Source organism: Glycine max, chromosome 20 (assembly GCF_000004515.6).
Source record: "Glycine max cultivar Williams 82 chromosome 20, Glycine_max_v4.0, whole genome shotgun sequence".
Classification (NCBI taxonomy): domain Eukaryota; kingdom Viridiplantae; phylum Streptophyta; class Magnoliopsida; order Fabales; family Fabaceae; genus Glycine; species Glycine max.
This window is the reverse complement of record NC_038256.2, coordinates 24,174,041-24,188,232: the sequence shown is the minus strand read 5'-3', so window position 1 is coordinate 24,188,232 and position 14,192 is coordinate 24,174,041. Positions and strand designations below refer to the sequence as shown.

General features: G+C 34.1%; 1 long non-coding RNA gene across 1 annotated transcript; it reads left to right on the top strand.

Annotated features, from left to right (window-relative positions):
* Positions 1-3,562: 3,562 nt before the first annotated feature.
* LOC121174264 (uncharacterized) lies at positions 3,563-5,355 on the top strand. The gene is made up of 3 exons (XR_005890231.1): positions 3,563-4,033; positions 4,174-4,256; positions 4,511-5,355. It is a non-coding gene; the product is annotated as an uncharacterized lncRNA (long non-coding RNA).
* Positions 5,356-14,192: the final 8,837 nt, after the last annotated feature.

The following is a 14,192-nucleotide window of genomic DNA, read 5'->3' as shown; positions in this document are numbered from 1 at the left end:
TTAGTTAAATACAAATGCAAGATCATTCATGATACTATTAGATGTGCTTCACGAAATTTTGCTTATTGTTGGATCAAGTGGCCTTAAAATAATTAAGAATGGGGGTTGAATTAATAATGAACATGTCTTGACTAATTAAAAATTTATCCTTCTTAATGTTACTAGATTCAATTGGGCTTTACTACTAAGTTATGCAAAAGTAAAGAACATAAACAATAACTTAGATAAAAGAAAAGCGGAAATAAAAAGTACACAGCGGAAAGATAAAGAGTGTAGGGAAGAAGAAGACAAACACAAGATTTATACTGGTTCGGCTACAACCCGTGCCTACGTCCAGTCCCCAAGCAACCACCGGTTCTTGAGATTTCCAATAACCTTGTAAAATCCTTTACAAGCAAAGATCCATAAGGGATGTACCCTCCCTTCTTCTCTTTGAACAACCAAGTGGATGTATCCTCCACTTGAACTAATCCACAAGAGATGTACCATCTCTTGTTCTCAGTATTACAACCAAGTAGATGTACCCACTACTTGTACCACAAAGGATGTACCCTCCAATGTGTTAAGACAAAGAATTGTTAGGCGGTTAGTTCCTTGAATCTTTGTAAGGGGAAACAAAAAATATCTTAGGTGGTTAGTCCTTTGAATCTTTTGGTAAGAGGGAGAAGGAAGAATCAAAAGAATTCTCAAGCAGTTAGTCCTTTGAATTCTTCAGGCAAGAGAGAGAAGGAATGAAGAAGAAGAATAACACAAGTTTTTGGCCAATGAACTTTTCTTGTATAAAGAAAGTTTTGGACAAAAACTCTTAGAAGAATGCTTTGAATGAATGAAAGAAATCTGAAAGTTGTCTCTTTAAAATTTATGCCATGGTCATATATTTATAGTCATTTGATGACTCTTGAAAAAACAAGTTAAAAGTTATGACTCTTGGTAATTTCTTCAAAACTAGTCACTTTTTAAAAATTGTCACTCTTTTGAAAACTAGTCACTTTAAAAGTTGTTATTCTTTTGAAAACTAGTCACTTTAGAAGTTGTGACTTTTGAAAATCTTCAGAAACTAGTCACTTTAAGAATTGTGACTGTTGGTAATTTATTTTTCAAAATAAGTCACTGATAATCAATTACCATCATAGTGTACTCGATTACACATCAACAAATATGACTCTTCATGTTTAAATTTAAAAATAAAAATGTTTAGAACCACTGGTAATCGATTGCAAGTATTGTGTAATCGGATTACACAAATTTGAAATGATTTGAAAATGTTTTATCACAAGTTGCGACTCTTGAAATTTGAAATCCAACGTTTTAAAACATTGGTAATCGATTACAGCTTTGTAAATCAGTTTGAAAACAATGTTGGCTACTGGTAATCGATTACTGTCTTCTGGTAATCAATTACGAGAGAGTAAAACTCTTTGATAAAAGATTTTTCTCTTTGAAAAATTCTCTTGAACAAAATTGTGCTATTTAATAGTTTTTGAAAAACTCTTTCAATACTTATCTTGATTGAGTCTTCTCTTGATTCTTGAATCTTGAGCCTTGATTCTTTACTTGAATCTTGATTCTTGAATCTCGATCTTGATTATTCTTGAATCTTGAATTTTGATCTTGATTCTTGAAACTTGTTCGACTCTTGATTCTTTGGCATCATCAAAATAATCTTGAAAGACATTACTTCCACACTTGCATGTCTTAAAAATTATTCAAAGCAATTTTGTGTTGAAAACAAATTGTTTAATTGAAGCTTGATGCGCAATTGCTATCTTTCAAAGTTACCAGTTTAAGGTTTGTAGAAATTTAACATTGGCTGGTATATATATTTTGAAGTGGCTATACCATGTTAGTTTATATGGATTAAATAGAATGATTATTCTTTTTTACTCATTTAATTTTCGTAATGCAATTTATGGTGCACATAAAAGCTTATTAATATATGATTAATATAATTAAAAATATTTTGTAAAATTAGCTGATAAATTAGTTTATAAATGTTAATAGCATAAAAATACATATTTAATTATTTAATTATATATGTATGTATTTAATTTGTTTCCAATAACGTGTCATCATAAAAACTAGGGCAATATTTTTTTTAAAAAAAATTGTATTATAAAACTATAAAATGTTTGAGTTGTATAAAGCATTAATTTTCTACTAATTTTTCTCTTTTTTGAACCCAATTTTTTTTTTTGATATTTTTGTAAAAGTTAGGGAGCTACATACTTTTAATTGTATTTCCTTCTTAACATGGCATTCCTTCTTAACGTGAATTATCTTTATATAAATGGCTTTTTTTTTTCATTGACTGAAAATTTTAAAGATCCGAGTGCACAAATGACATATATGATAGTAAGTTACTGAGCTTTGTTAAATTTTATACCTGAATTTCATACTTAACATGGATCCATGACTGCTAATCACCTTAGAAAGTGTCTCCAAGTTATTGTCATTGTTTTGCTTCAACTCATGACAACTGTGTTTAATATATCTTATTTTATTTTCATATTTTGAAAAGATTTTTGTTCACATTGATGTATTACTAATTGGATTTATGAAGTTGTAGGTATTGTTTGTTAGGAAAATCATTTGATTCCCCTATTATGAAAAGGTAGCCTTTAGGCGAGTGATTGGCAAGCTGACATGGAACCAATGGATTTTTACCAACAAGTTATTGTAAGCATCTTTCCCCACTGGACTTACTTTTTAACTTTTATTATATAAACCTTATTGTTACAACTTTGCCTTTATTCACCAAAGAGTCTAAACTAAAATATAGTTGACTAAAGGATATGGTATAATTCTCCCACCAAAGACAGCTGGGGTGAAAATGGCAACATAAAACATCTTGATTCCAACCAAGAAGAGTGAATGGAGAAGCATCGACTACAAGTAAGAAGAAAATTAATCTAAGCATGTCACTTAGAATGTGGTTGTATTTGTATCAAATGCAAAGCTGAAGGACAAATTTAACTTAAATAGATCTAGGCTATTTTGATTTTTTTTTCTTTCTGGTTTACCGCTTGATCCCGTTGGGTTATTTCATTTGTCATTTATTTGATTGTTTTGTGGTAAATTGTAGGAAAAACCAAGAAGAGTGGAATAAGTCACTTAATTTTCCATCTCCTGCAAAGATGGCACAGCCCTCTGCTCAATTGTTTTTTTTTTTTCACGTAATAATTATTCTAAGGAATACTTCAACCCAACAATAATTGGCTTTTTTTGTCTTTTTTCAAATTCTGATGCTTGAGGTATGGGATTGCTTTGCTTCTTTAGAATCTCTTTCTCTTTATAGACAATGATAATGCAATAAAAAAACACATTTAGGTACAAGTTTTTAACGAGTTTTTCTTTTTCTTTTTGTTGATAGACACAGGAAGAATATTTCACTTCACTTCACTTCGTACCCCATTGCCCGGAGGCTCTTCGCTATGCGAAGGTATGGGGGAGGGATGTTGTACGCAGCCTTACCCTTGCATATGCAAAGAGACTGTACCCTTGCATATGCAAAGAGACTGTTTCCGGATTCGAACCCATGACCAACAAGTCACCAAAGCACAACTTTACCGCTGCACCAGGGCTCGCCCTCAGACACAGGAAGAATAGAAATCTCAAATTTTTTTGAAAGATAGAAGAGATAGACAATTAATAAAAAAAAATTATATTTGACAATGATTGAGATGATCCTCTCTATTGAGATGTTGTGAAATGAAAGATACTATAGTTGATCTGGAATTTTGGAGGAAGGAAGAAAAGAAGGTTTTGATATAGTAATTAGAGTTTGCTCAGACCAAGTCATTTTAGTGTGAAGGAGCATAAATATATGGACAAAATAGAAGTATGTTTGCCTTTTGCTAACAATTTATTGATACATGCGTGTGTTTTGAAGGTTGAAGTAAACATATAGCTGCCCTTGACTCAGGGTTTTATGTCCCTTTTACTTATGAGAATCTAGTAGAATGCCCAATGTTTCATCTGATTGGCTTACGTTATGGACAACAAGTTGTGGATAGTTTGAATCACACTATTCTCGGTTGATTAACTTCACTATACTCCTTATACTTAATATATATTTTATTGCAAATCTCAATACTTTGTTCTATCCCTGCTAAATATGATCTATAGTCTTTGTCTTTTTGTTTATTTTTTTCTGTTGATGTTGGTGATTGACAGCATAATTTAACCTTCCCATCCAGACTGCCATGGAGCGGCTTATACAACAGACCTCAGTAGTTAGACAATGCTTAAGCCAGGAGGTTAGGCAATTGATAATTTTCCTGTTTCAGTTTGTTTTCGATGGCAGCATATGTTGGCTATTTTTCTCGGAATAGCTTTTGCAATTTAAACTTTGACACTAATTCTATCCAACTGATAAACCATTTGTTTGATTATTTATTTTTAAGAGCATGTAAGCACGCGTACACAAGTTCAACAAGAGGTGTAACTACTTTATTGTCCACAAATTAATTAGCCAGCGTTTCAAACTGATTCCTTCATTTTCTCATTGCAGGATGGGGGGCCTCCACCATTTTCCTCCAAGGATTTTCTTAAAAGTCGATGAAAGCAGTCAAATATCCACTAGGAAGTTGGGAAATGAAGCATGGGTACCTTGAAGGATTTTAGAATCTCTTTTTTCTTTATAGACAATGATAATGCAATAAAAAACACATCTAGGTACAATGTTTTTAACCCAGTTTTTCTTTTTGTTGATAGACAAAGGAAGAACAGAAATCTCAAGTATTTTTGAAAGATAGAAGAGATAGGAAATTTATAAAAAGAATTATATTTGACAATGATTGGAATTATTCTCTTGTTGAGATGTTGTGGAATGAAAGTTACTAGAGTTGATATGGGATTTTGGAGGGAGGAAGAAAAGGTTTTGATTGATTAGAGCATAAAAGAAAAGAAATTGATTGATAGGTGAAGAAGCTAAATATGGCAACACCAACGATGGAGGCAGTAAACACACCAAGGAAAAAAATGACAAAACAATTAACCGGAACAAGAGATGATACACCTTTGCATTCTGCAACAAGAGCAGAGAAGTTGGTTGTGCTAAAAGATACCATTTTGGAAACTAATGAAACTAAATTGCATGAGTTATTAGCCAAGTAGAATCAAGATGGAGAAATGCCCCTTTATATTGCACTTGAATATGGTTGCGTTGATGTAGTTAGGGAGATGATTCAAGATTATGATAATACTATATTATCACTAATAATTCGACTCAATAATTCGGTCACAACTGAACTAATTTAACTGTAACAGTATTCACTAAATTATTCCATATATTTTCGGAGTTGTACTCAGATAACAGGGTTCATTTTGTTCTAGAAAAAAAAAGTAGACCATTTTTACATTCTTTCTCTCAACTTTCTCTCCTAGGTTTTTTTTCTTTTCTATTATTTTCCAGTTTTATTTATTTATTTATTTTTGCTTTCATGTGTTCCAACTGTTTTTTAAAAATTTAAACAAGCAAATAAGAAAAAAAAAAAAAACCCCACGACCCATGTGTATGCATGGCCCCAAACTAATTAAAAATCTAAAGCAGACGACATCCTTAACCTTTGATAAAGAGCCAATCCGATAAATAATAGACATTGAAATGATATATTTTTTTGGTTTAAATATGTTTTTGATATCTGATATATGCTCGAATTTTGTATATGTTTCCTAATAATTTTTTTCTTTGCGATAGGTCCCTAATATTTAAAAAGCTTTGTGCGAGGTCCCTACCATTAAGAAGAATCTGTTAGATGCTGATGTAGCCATTAATTCGACACGTCGGCAAGCTACCTGTGATGCCACGTGTACTCTAAGTATGAGTGGGATTTCAAATAAGAAATGGAATTTTATATTTTTAAAAATAATCAGCAAATATTATTTGGGTTGAAAATTAAAATTTAGAGGGAGGGAGAAATAAAGCAACGACGTCGTTATGCTAAATTAAGAGGGAGAGAGTTGTGCTTTGAATGTGACTTAATTTGTTTCTTCTTCTCACACACTCCGTCAATGTTCACCACAAAGGGGTATTAGGGTTAAGGATTTGCTCGGTTGTTGCTATCATGGAGGATTTGTTTAGATGACACGTGGATTAAGGTGTGATCTTCGCCTTCGTGGTTGTGGTTCATGCATTTTTGGGATTAAGTTTTCGTGCAATTTGGAGGAAGATTCTGGTGTTGAAGCTTGTGGTCCCAAAAGTAAAGAAAGTAGTTGTAACATCCCATTTTTCGTAAACTAATTTTAAAAAAAATTATTTATAAATAAATAAATTTTTAGAAAATGATGAGGTTTTTATAATTAAATAAATAAAGGAAAATAGCCATATTAAAATAATGGTTTGAAGAAAAAAATATTTAATTTATTCATTTGATAAGGAATAAAATAAAGTTTGTTTTTATAAAATGATAAAAATAAATAAATAGAGTAACTGATAGATTGTGAGTACCCTAGTTATAAATAGCGTTAGGTCAGTTTTCACATGTACGATGACTCTTTTTTCCCTCAATTTTGTCTTCCCCCCTCCTCTTCCCAAAAACCCTCTTTTTTCCTGCAAACCACCAAACCAATCTCAGAAAATCGACAATTTTGGACTCATTCACCGTTAAATCGTCGTGAAATTTAAACACCAAGTTCGCAACTCAATTCCGAGCATTCTCACTATTGGGAATTACAAAAGGATGTTGGAGCTGGGAGAAAAAACCTTTTTATCCCAACTTTTCCTTTCCCGCAGAAACCCAGAGCTGTCTCGGTAAAACTATAATCCCAAACTCATTAACCGTTGGATTATTGTGAAATTTTGATATGTGTTTCGTGATTTATTTCCGCACTTCTTCACCGTTGCGATTTACAAAATAATGTCTTTGGAGGGAAAAAGATGCATCACACGTAGGACCATGGAATGGAGGCTTCAATCCCTTCTCTTTCTCTTTAACATTTAGGAATCCTAATAGAGCAATCAGAGGAGGAGCTCTAGAGAGCACCATAAATGCCACAATTAATAACGGGGAGAACACTTGAACGACTACGTCGAGGTAAGGGATGAGTTTATCGCAATTGGGATTAGAATGAACATGTGTAGGGATCCTTAGAGGATTACATTGAGGTTTATTTTGGGATGTTTATTGAATTATAATTTTTCCTTTAAGATTACAAATACAATATTGTTATGTTTTATGTACCAATTGATGTTCTTATGAGAATTGATTGATAAATTTGAGTATTCTTGATGTTTTAATGTTTTGACCTATGATTTTGATATAATTGTGTGAAATTATTTGAGGGGTTTTACTCCTCATGTTGTGATAAACCTTTTGTATGAATTGTTATATTGAGATTATGAAATTGTGATGTAAATCATGAGTATGTGATATATTGAACATATGATTAAAGGTAAAATACATGTGTATTGAGTTGTGAGCTATGAACTGTGCAGTCACACAATTGTAAGATCCACTATGGGAACCCGACGAATTAAAATGATTTTGTAAATAATTGAGCAGTTGTGTGTATTGCATAGTTCATAGGTAAAGTGTATATGATTCATGAAGTCTGATAACGTGTTAAAATGAAATTATATCATTGTGATTGAGATCAAGTGTATGTGATAAACTGAGTATGCACGTGATTGAGATGTTGTGTGCATTGAGTTATGAACTATGAATTGTACAATCACTCGACTATAAGACCCTTTTGTTGGATCAAGTGGCCTCAGAATAAGTAAGAAGGGGGGGTTGAATTAATTATTACTAGACCTTTACTAATTAAAAATTTACTCTTCTTAGGCTTTTACTATGTTGTTAAGAAAATAAAGAATAGAAAATAAACTTAACCAAAAGTAAAAGCGGTAATTAAAGTGCACAGCGGAAATTAAAAGAGTAGGGAAGAATAAGACAAACACACAAGAGTTTTATACTGTTTCGGTAACAACCCGTGCCTACATCCAGTCCCCAAGCAACCTGCGGTCCTTGAGATTTCTTTTCAACCTTGTAAAATTCCTTTACAAGCAAAGATCCACAAGGGATGTACCCTCCCTTGTTCTCTTTGAACAACCTAGTGGATGTACCCTCCACTAGAACTGATCCACAAGAGATGTACCCTCTCTTATTCTCAGTCACAATAACCCAAGTAGATGTACCCTCTTCTTGTACCACAAAAGATGTACCCTCCAATGTGTTAAGACAAAGTTCTCAGGCGATTAGTCCTTTGAAATCTTTTGTTTATGGGAAAGGGAAGAATCAAAAAAATTCTCAAACTATGTCGTTTTGAATTCTTTCACAAGGGAGAAGGGAGACACGAAAAAATTTAGGCGGTTAGTCCTTTGTTCTTTTGGAAAAGGGAGAAGAGAGACACAAAAAGAATTCAGGCGGTTAGTCCTTGGCGAATTCTTTTTGGCAAAGGGAGAAGGGAATGAAAAAGATGAATAACACAGTTTTGTTTTCAAGGTTTGAAAAACCAAAAAACTTTGGAAAACTTTTGGCAAAGGAAGAAGAAGAAGAAGAAGAAGATATTCAAAAATCAATTAGAAAGGTTATTGAAATGCAAGTCAATGTCTTGCTTTTATAGACTCTTCATGTCTGGTCAAGAGAACCATTAGAAGAGTTATAACCTTTAGAAAAACTTGAAAACCATTGGAAAAGTTATAACTTTTAGAAAAACTTGAAAACCATTGGAAGAGTTACATCTTTTGATTTTTGTTCAGAACTTATCACTGGTAATCGATTACCAAATCATTGTAATCGATTACACAAAGCTGTTTTGTGAAAGGATGTGACTGTTTACAATTGAATTTGAATTTCAACGTTCAAACACACTGGTAATCGATTACCAAATCATTGTGTCTCAACCTACCCTTCGGCGGGAGGGCGACGCGGAACTCACGGGTGCGTCTTCCAAGGGAGGAAAATGCATGGAGTCGCCACCAACGTTTATTCAAGGAAAACATCGGAAAAACCGAAAAGTGTGTGGTCTACGAAAAGTGTGAAAAGTTTCGAGAGTTGTTTTTATGCACGGGGAAGGTATTAGCACCCCACGCGTCCGTCACAAGGGACAACAACCTTTAACCAAGTGTGCAATATCATGTCTTCGATTTGTTTTATTTTCCCTTTTTTGTGTTTCTATGTCTTTTTATGCCTTTTGTATTTTTTATCTTTTTGTGGTCGACAAGGGTGTTTCCCTCGCTTCTACGTACCCTCAATTGCAATGAGGAAATCAGACCTACGTAGTTCTTTGAGAACTAAACATTGGTTAAGTTGTTTGTATCTTTTTTCGCAAGATAGATTTTAATTGAACAAAGGTCATTTAAGGTTTTAGACCATTAAACGATCTTTTGATTTTGAAAGGAGAGAAATGTTAAGGAGTTGGACCATTAACGATCTCTTGGTTTTTGAATGTAGAGAAACGTTAAGGCGTTGGACCATTAACGATCTCTTGGGGTGGTCGACAAAAGCGGGGCTTTTGCTCCTACGTATCCTCAATTTGAGATGAGGAAATCAGACCTACGTAGTTCTTGCAAAAGCGGTAAAGTTACATGTTGATTTTATGCTTTTGAATGGTCCATGTTAACCGATAAAAGCAAAGATGACTGTTTAAGGCGTTGGACCTTAAAACGGTTTTTAGTGATTTTTGCGGACAAAGCTTGATTTGTGAGTTGATTTTAACTTTAGTTTTACTTTGGTTAGTCAATTCATTCAAGGAAACTTCCAAAAAAAATGTCCGATTGATTTTTTTGATTATTTTATTATTATTTTGCCCTTTTTTGGTTTAACCGTGGTTATAGTGTGAACGATCGATTAGATTTTGCTTTAACAATGATTAAACAAGATTACAACGCAAATGATCGGTTGAAATTCATTTTATCATTTATTAGGCGAGATAACGACTTAAACGATTGGTTAAAGCTCGTTAAAAACGCAAGAAAAGAAAACCGAAAGTGAACGAAATAAAGATGAAAGCCAACAAAACAAGAAATGAATTGAAAGTCTCGGATTCGAAAACTTACCGGTTGAAGAACGAAGAACGAACGGAGAACGGATGAAGAACGACGAAGAATGACGGAAAAACTTCACCGATTTGCTCAGGAAAACATCTAGGAAGCGTTACGGAAGTACCTCGGCTTGGATTTTCTTCACGGAAAATTTTTTTTCCACCCAAAACAGCTAAAATGCATAGCCAAGGGGGTAAAGAATGTTTGGAACAGCCTCCCTTCACCTATTTATAGGAAAAGGGGGGACGAGGTTGCCGCCCAGCTCGCCCAGGCGAGCTAGGTTGCTTTCTCCATAAGCCACCCTGCTTCGAAACTGTTCAAAACCCAAAATCAAAATTTTGAAAATTGCTATTTGCACCCCCATCTTGATAAGTTCACCCCCGCTTTTTCGTAATTCATGGAAAAGTTATGGAAGCCTTACGGAAGCATATAGGACTTGATTTTCATCTTTTTACTCTTCCCTTTCACCAATATCAAGTGAAATATTTTTACCCAAGGATTTCGGGAATTTTACGGAAGCATTACGGAAGCCCCGGAAGCCATTTTTTAACAAAACGGGGGAGGTGGTTGCCGCCCAGCTCGCCCAGGCGAGCTAGGTTGCTTCCACCTTAAGCAAGGAAATGCCCAGGATCCTCTAGAAGGGCCCAGGTTTGGAAATTTCTATTTGTATCCCCCATTTTACAAAATATACCCCTCTTTTGTGTTTTTTTGTTGATTTCCTTCCGAAACGTTACGGAACTTTACAGATTACGTAACGACACCCATTTTCTTTCCAGAATGTTGTGAAACCTTACGAATTACGCAACGATGCTTGTTCTTCCTTTTCGAATGTTGCGAGACTTTACGGATTGCGCAACAATGCTCTTTTTGACTTTCGGAATATTGGGGAACCTTACGGATTGCACAACAATGCTTGTTTTGACTTTTAGAATGTTGCGGAACTTTAAGGATTACGGAACAATGCTTGTTAAACATTTTGAGGTGGTCAAGCGAGGGTCGCATGCCAACAAATAATGGTCCCCAGACGAAATTAGGGTATGACACATTGTAATCGATTATACCATTTTGAAGTCAATTGGAACATTGTAAATTCAGTTGAAAGCTTTTTGAAATCAACTTTGCTACTGGTAATCGATTACAATAAACTGATAATCGATTACCAGAGAGTAAAAACTCTTTGGTAAAAGGTTTTGTGAAAAATTCATGTGCTACTCAATGTTTTGAAAAACTTTTCAGTACTTATCTTGATTGAGTCTTTTCTTGATTCTTGAATCTTCAACTTGTTTATTCTTGATTATTGATTCTTGAAACTTGAATCTTGAAACTTGATTCTTGATTCTTGAATTTAAATTTCTCTTTATTCTTGAAGTGTTCTTGACTAAATCTTGAACTCATTCTCTTGGGCTTTTTGTCATCACCTTTGTTATCATCAAAACTCCTTGAATCAATCTTAATTCATCATCATGAAGCTTTCTTCTACACCTTTAAGGGCGATGAGTTAATGCTAAGTCCCTTTGAGAGCGACGAGTTAATGTTAAGACCCTTTAAGGGCGAAGAGTTAATGCTAAGACCCTTAAAGGGTGACAAGTTAAAACTATTTGAGAACAATTGAGGAGTTGTGTGTTTTGTATAGTTCATAGATAGAGTCTGTGTGCTAAAATGTTTTCTGGGTTGGACCTGAATCAAGAGGGACTCTTCGGAGTGTAGGCCTTAGGGGTCACCCGGTTTGAGTGCTCCTTTAAGCCTGTGCCGATCCCACATGGTTGGAGCATTCTCGCAAAACAGCGTGACCATGACTGATCTCCCTATGATTTTACCTAGTGAAAGTGACCTAACTTGCTAGTGTGTGGTTTGTCTTGTCATGTACTTCTAGGCGTTCGACGTGGTTTTTCACTGACATGATATGGATTGATTGACTTGGTTATATTGTGTTTTGATCCTTAAGTATGTGAATGTTGTAAAAATGAATGAGATGTGTTGTGTTGTGATGTGATGTTGGACGACAAAATGGTGAAATGACATGAGCTATGTTTAAGTAAGTTTTATTTTGTTTATATGATATTTATACCTACATGTTATCTTGTTTCTCTCCATTAGTTAGGAATGTAATAACTCACTCCCTATGTGTTATTTGTGTTTAGATCCTGTGATGATCTTGAACTTTGTGTTCGGGGGAGCAGATGACTAGGTGAATTGCTTTAAGGAACCTTGTGCTGAAGGACGTCGAGACATAATGCTCTGATAGGATGTGACATTAGGACATAAGTTCTATATTAATTGCATGATGTTAGTCTATTTTATTTTACCTCACTGATTTAACAAAACATTTTGTAAATTTTGACGGCCTTGTTTTGAGCCAAATATATTTTTAATAAGTTTTATTTGATAATAATGAAGTGAATGTGAACCTTTTATCCATGTGTATTTGTTTACCAATATTTATATGTGTGTGTGTGTGTCGGGGTAGAGGGTGTCACATTTAGTGGTATCAGAGTAGGTTGAACCTTTCGGTCAGTGTGTTATGTGCTTATCATATTCTGGTGTGCACTCTATGTGGTTACTTATGAGTAGTTTTGTTGAGCATTCTTGAATTATTATTTTTATTTTCTTTGCATGATTATATGAGATTGAATGATGCTTGTATTGTGCATTGCATCCTTAATCTCTGCTATACCATAAATCCACTGTTGAGTCATAAGTTATGAGACTGGCCATCTCTATAATTTGTGAAGTACGGTAGGATGTCATGGCAAGCCATTAAGTGATACAAGAACCTTGAACTTGCAGGTGTGTTGTTAATGGGTGTGTCTTTCTTAATGTGTAAACACATGACTACTTAACTCCCTTTGTTTTGTGTGTAGTCATGAATGTAGTTGTTGAAGTTGTGATTCCTTAATACATCCTTAGTAACTGTTTAATTCTTTATTCTTATATGTATGTTATATACTTGTTATAGGAACCTTATAATTCTATGTATACTTGTAGTATGGTATTTTGCGTTAATTGCATAAATAGTATGGTTGTTTGTGATTTCTTATTCTTAGTGATACTAATACTCTATAGTCTGATGACTCATATCGAGATATATTTCATAAAGAATACTTTTTTAACCGTACCTTTTGATTCTAGTGTAACCTATTCTTTGTGTTGCGTGCTTAAGTCAAGTAATTTGATTACACTTGCAAGCTAGAGTATAATTTATTCTTTGTGTTATGAGCCTACATCAAATAGTTGGATTATTGATGTTTCTGTCACAATCAAGCGATTATTAACATCTCTATATGAGTGTACATTATGGTCATGTTTTCGTTTATAGAATTCATTTGGAATATCTGTTGTTGATTCTGGATGAGTGATCCTTCTTGATTTAAATTTACTGTCTCCTAATCAATCGAGTGTTCATCTTGTTATTGGTTGCTCATCTTCCAATCATGTCTTGTTAAATTGCTTGATATATTGTCCTGTTGTTACTTCTGTTACGAATTGAGAGACTCCACCCTTGTTAATCACATTAAGGCATTTTGAGAGGAAGTACTTGAGTAGGCATGCTCCTTGTTACCTATAGATGAAAGTCAACTCAATAAGTCATGTACTTGTGTTCCTTGAGGATGTGCTTAGTTACCACCTAAATGTGAGATTGAGAATCTTGTAGGTGTAGTACCTATAGAAACTTGTAACCGTAGTTCGTGGAAAATATCTAGTATAGAGTTGTTTGAGAACATAGAGTAGTTGGAAAAGTTATGAAGTATAATTAAGAGGTTTAGTGTGAAATCTTAAGGAGAGTGTATGGTAGTTAGTAAGGTGTTAATTGCTAAGCATGAAAGGGTTCGAGAGTGAATGTTCTTGCGTAAGGTATGTGACCTAAAGGATTAGTAACGATAGTTGTATGATTAGCGAGATAAATATTAGTTCTTTTTATCTTAATTTGGAAAAAGTCTAAGGATGCTCCAATGACTACCTTAGTATCTTTCATGGCCTTTTAGGTGTACTTGGTCATGCATTGACAAGGTCAATGCCCCTGTGTGTTCATGGGATGCATGGACGGGATCTCCCACCCTAAGTTAGCCTTTGTAGTGGTTTCGATGATTAGTGCTTAGTGTATTTCCAGTTAAGTAGGATTATGGGATTTATCTTAAGGTTGTTATAGACCCTTAGGAATCATGTTTCATGCTAAGAGTTTTGTTATACATTTTAGTTAGATGATGAT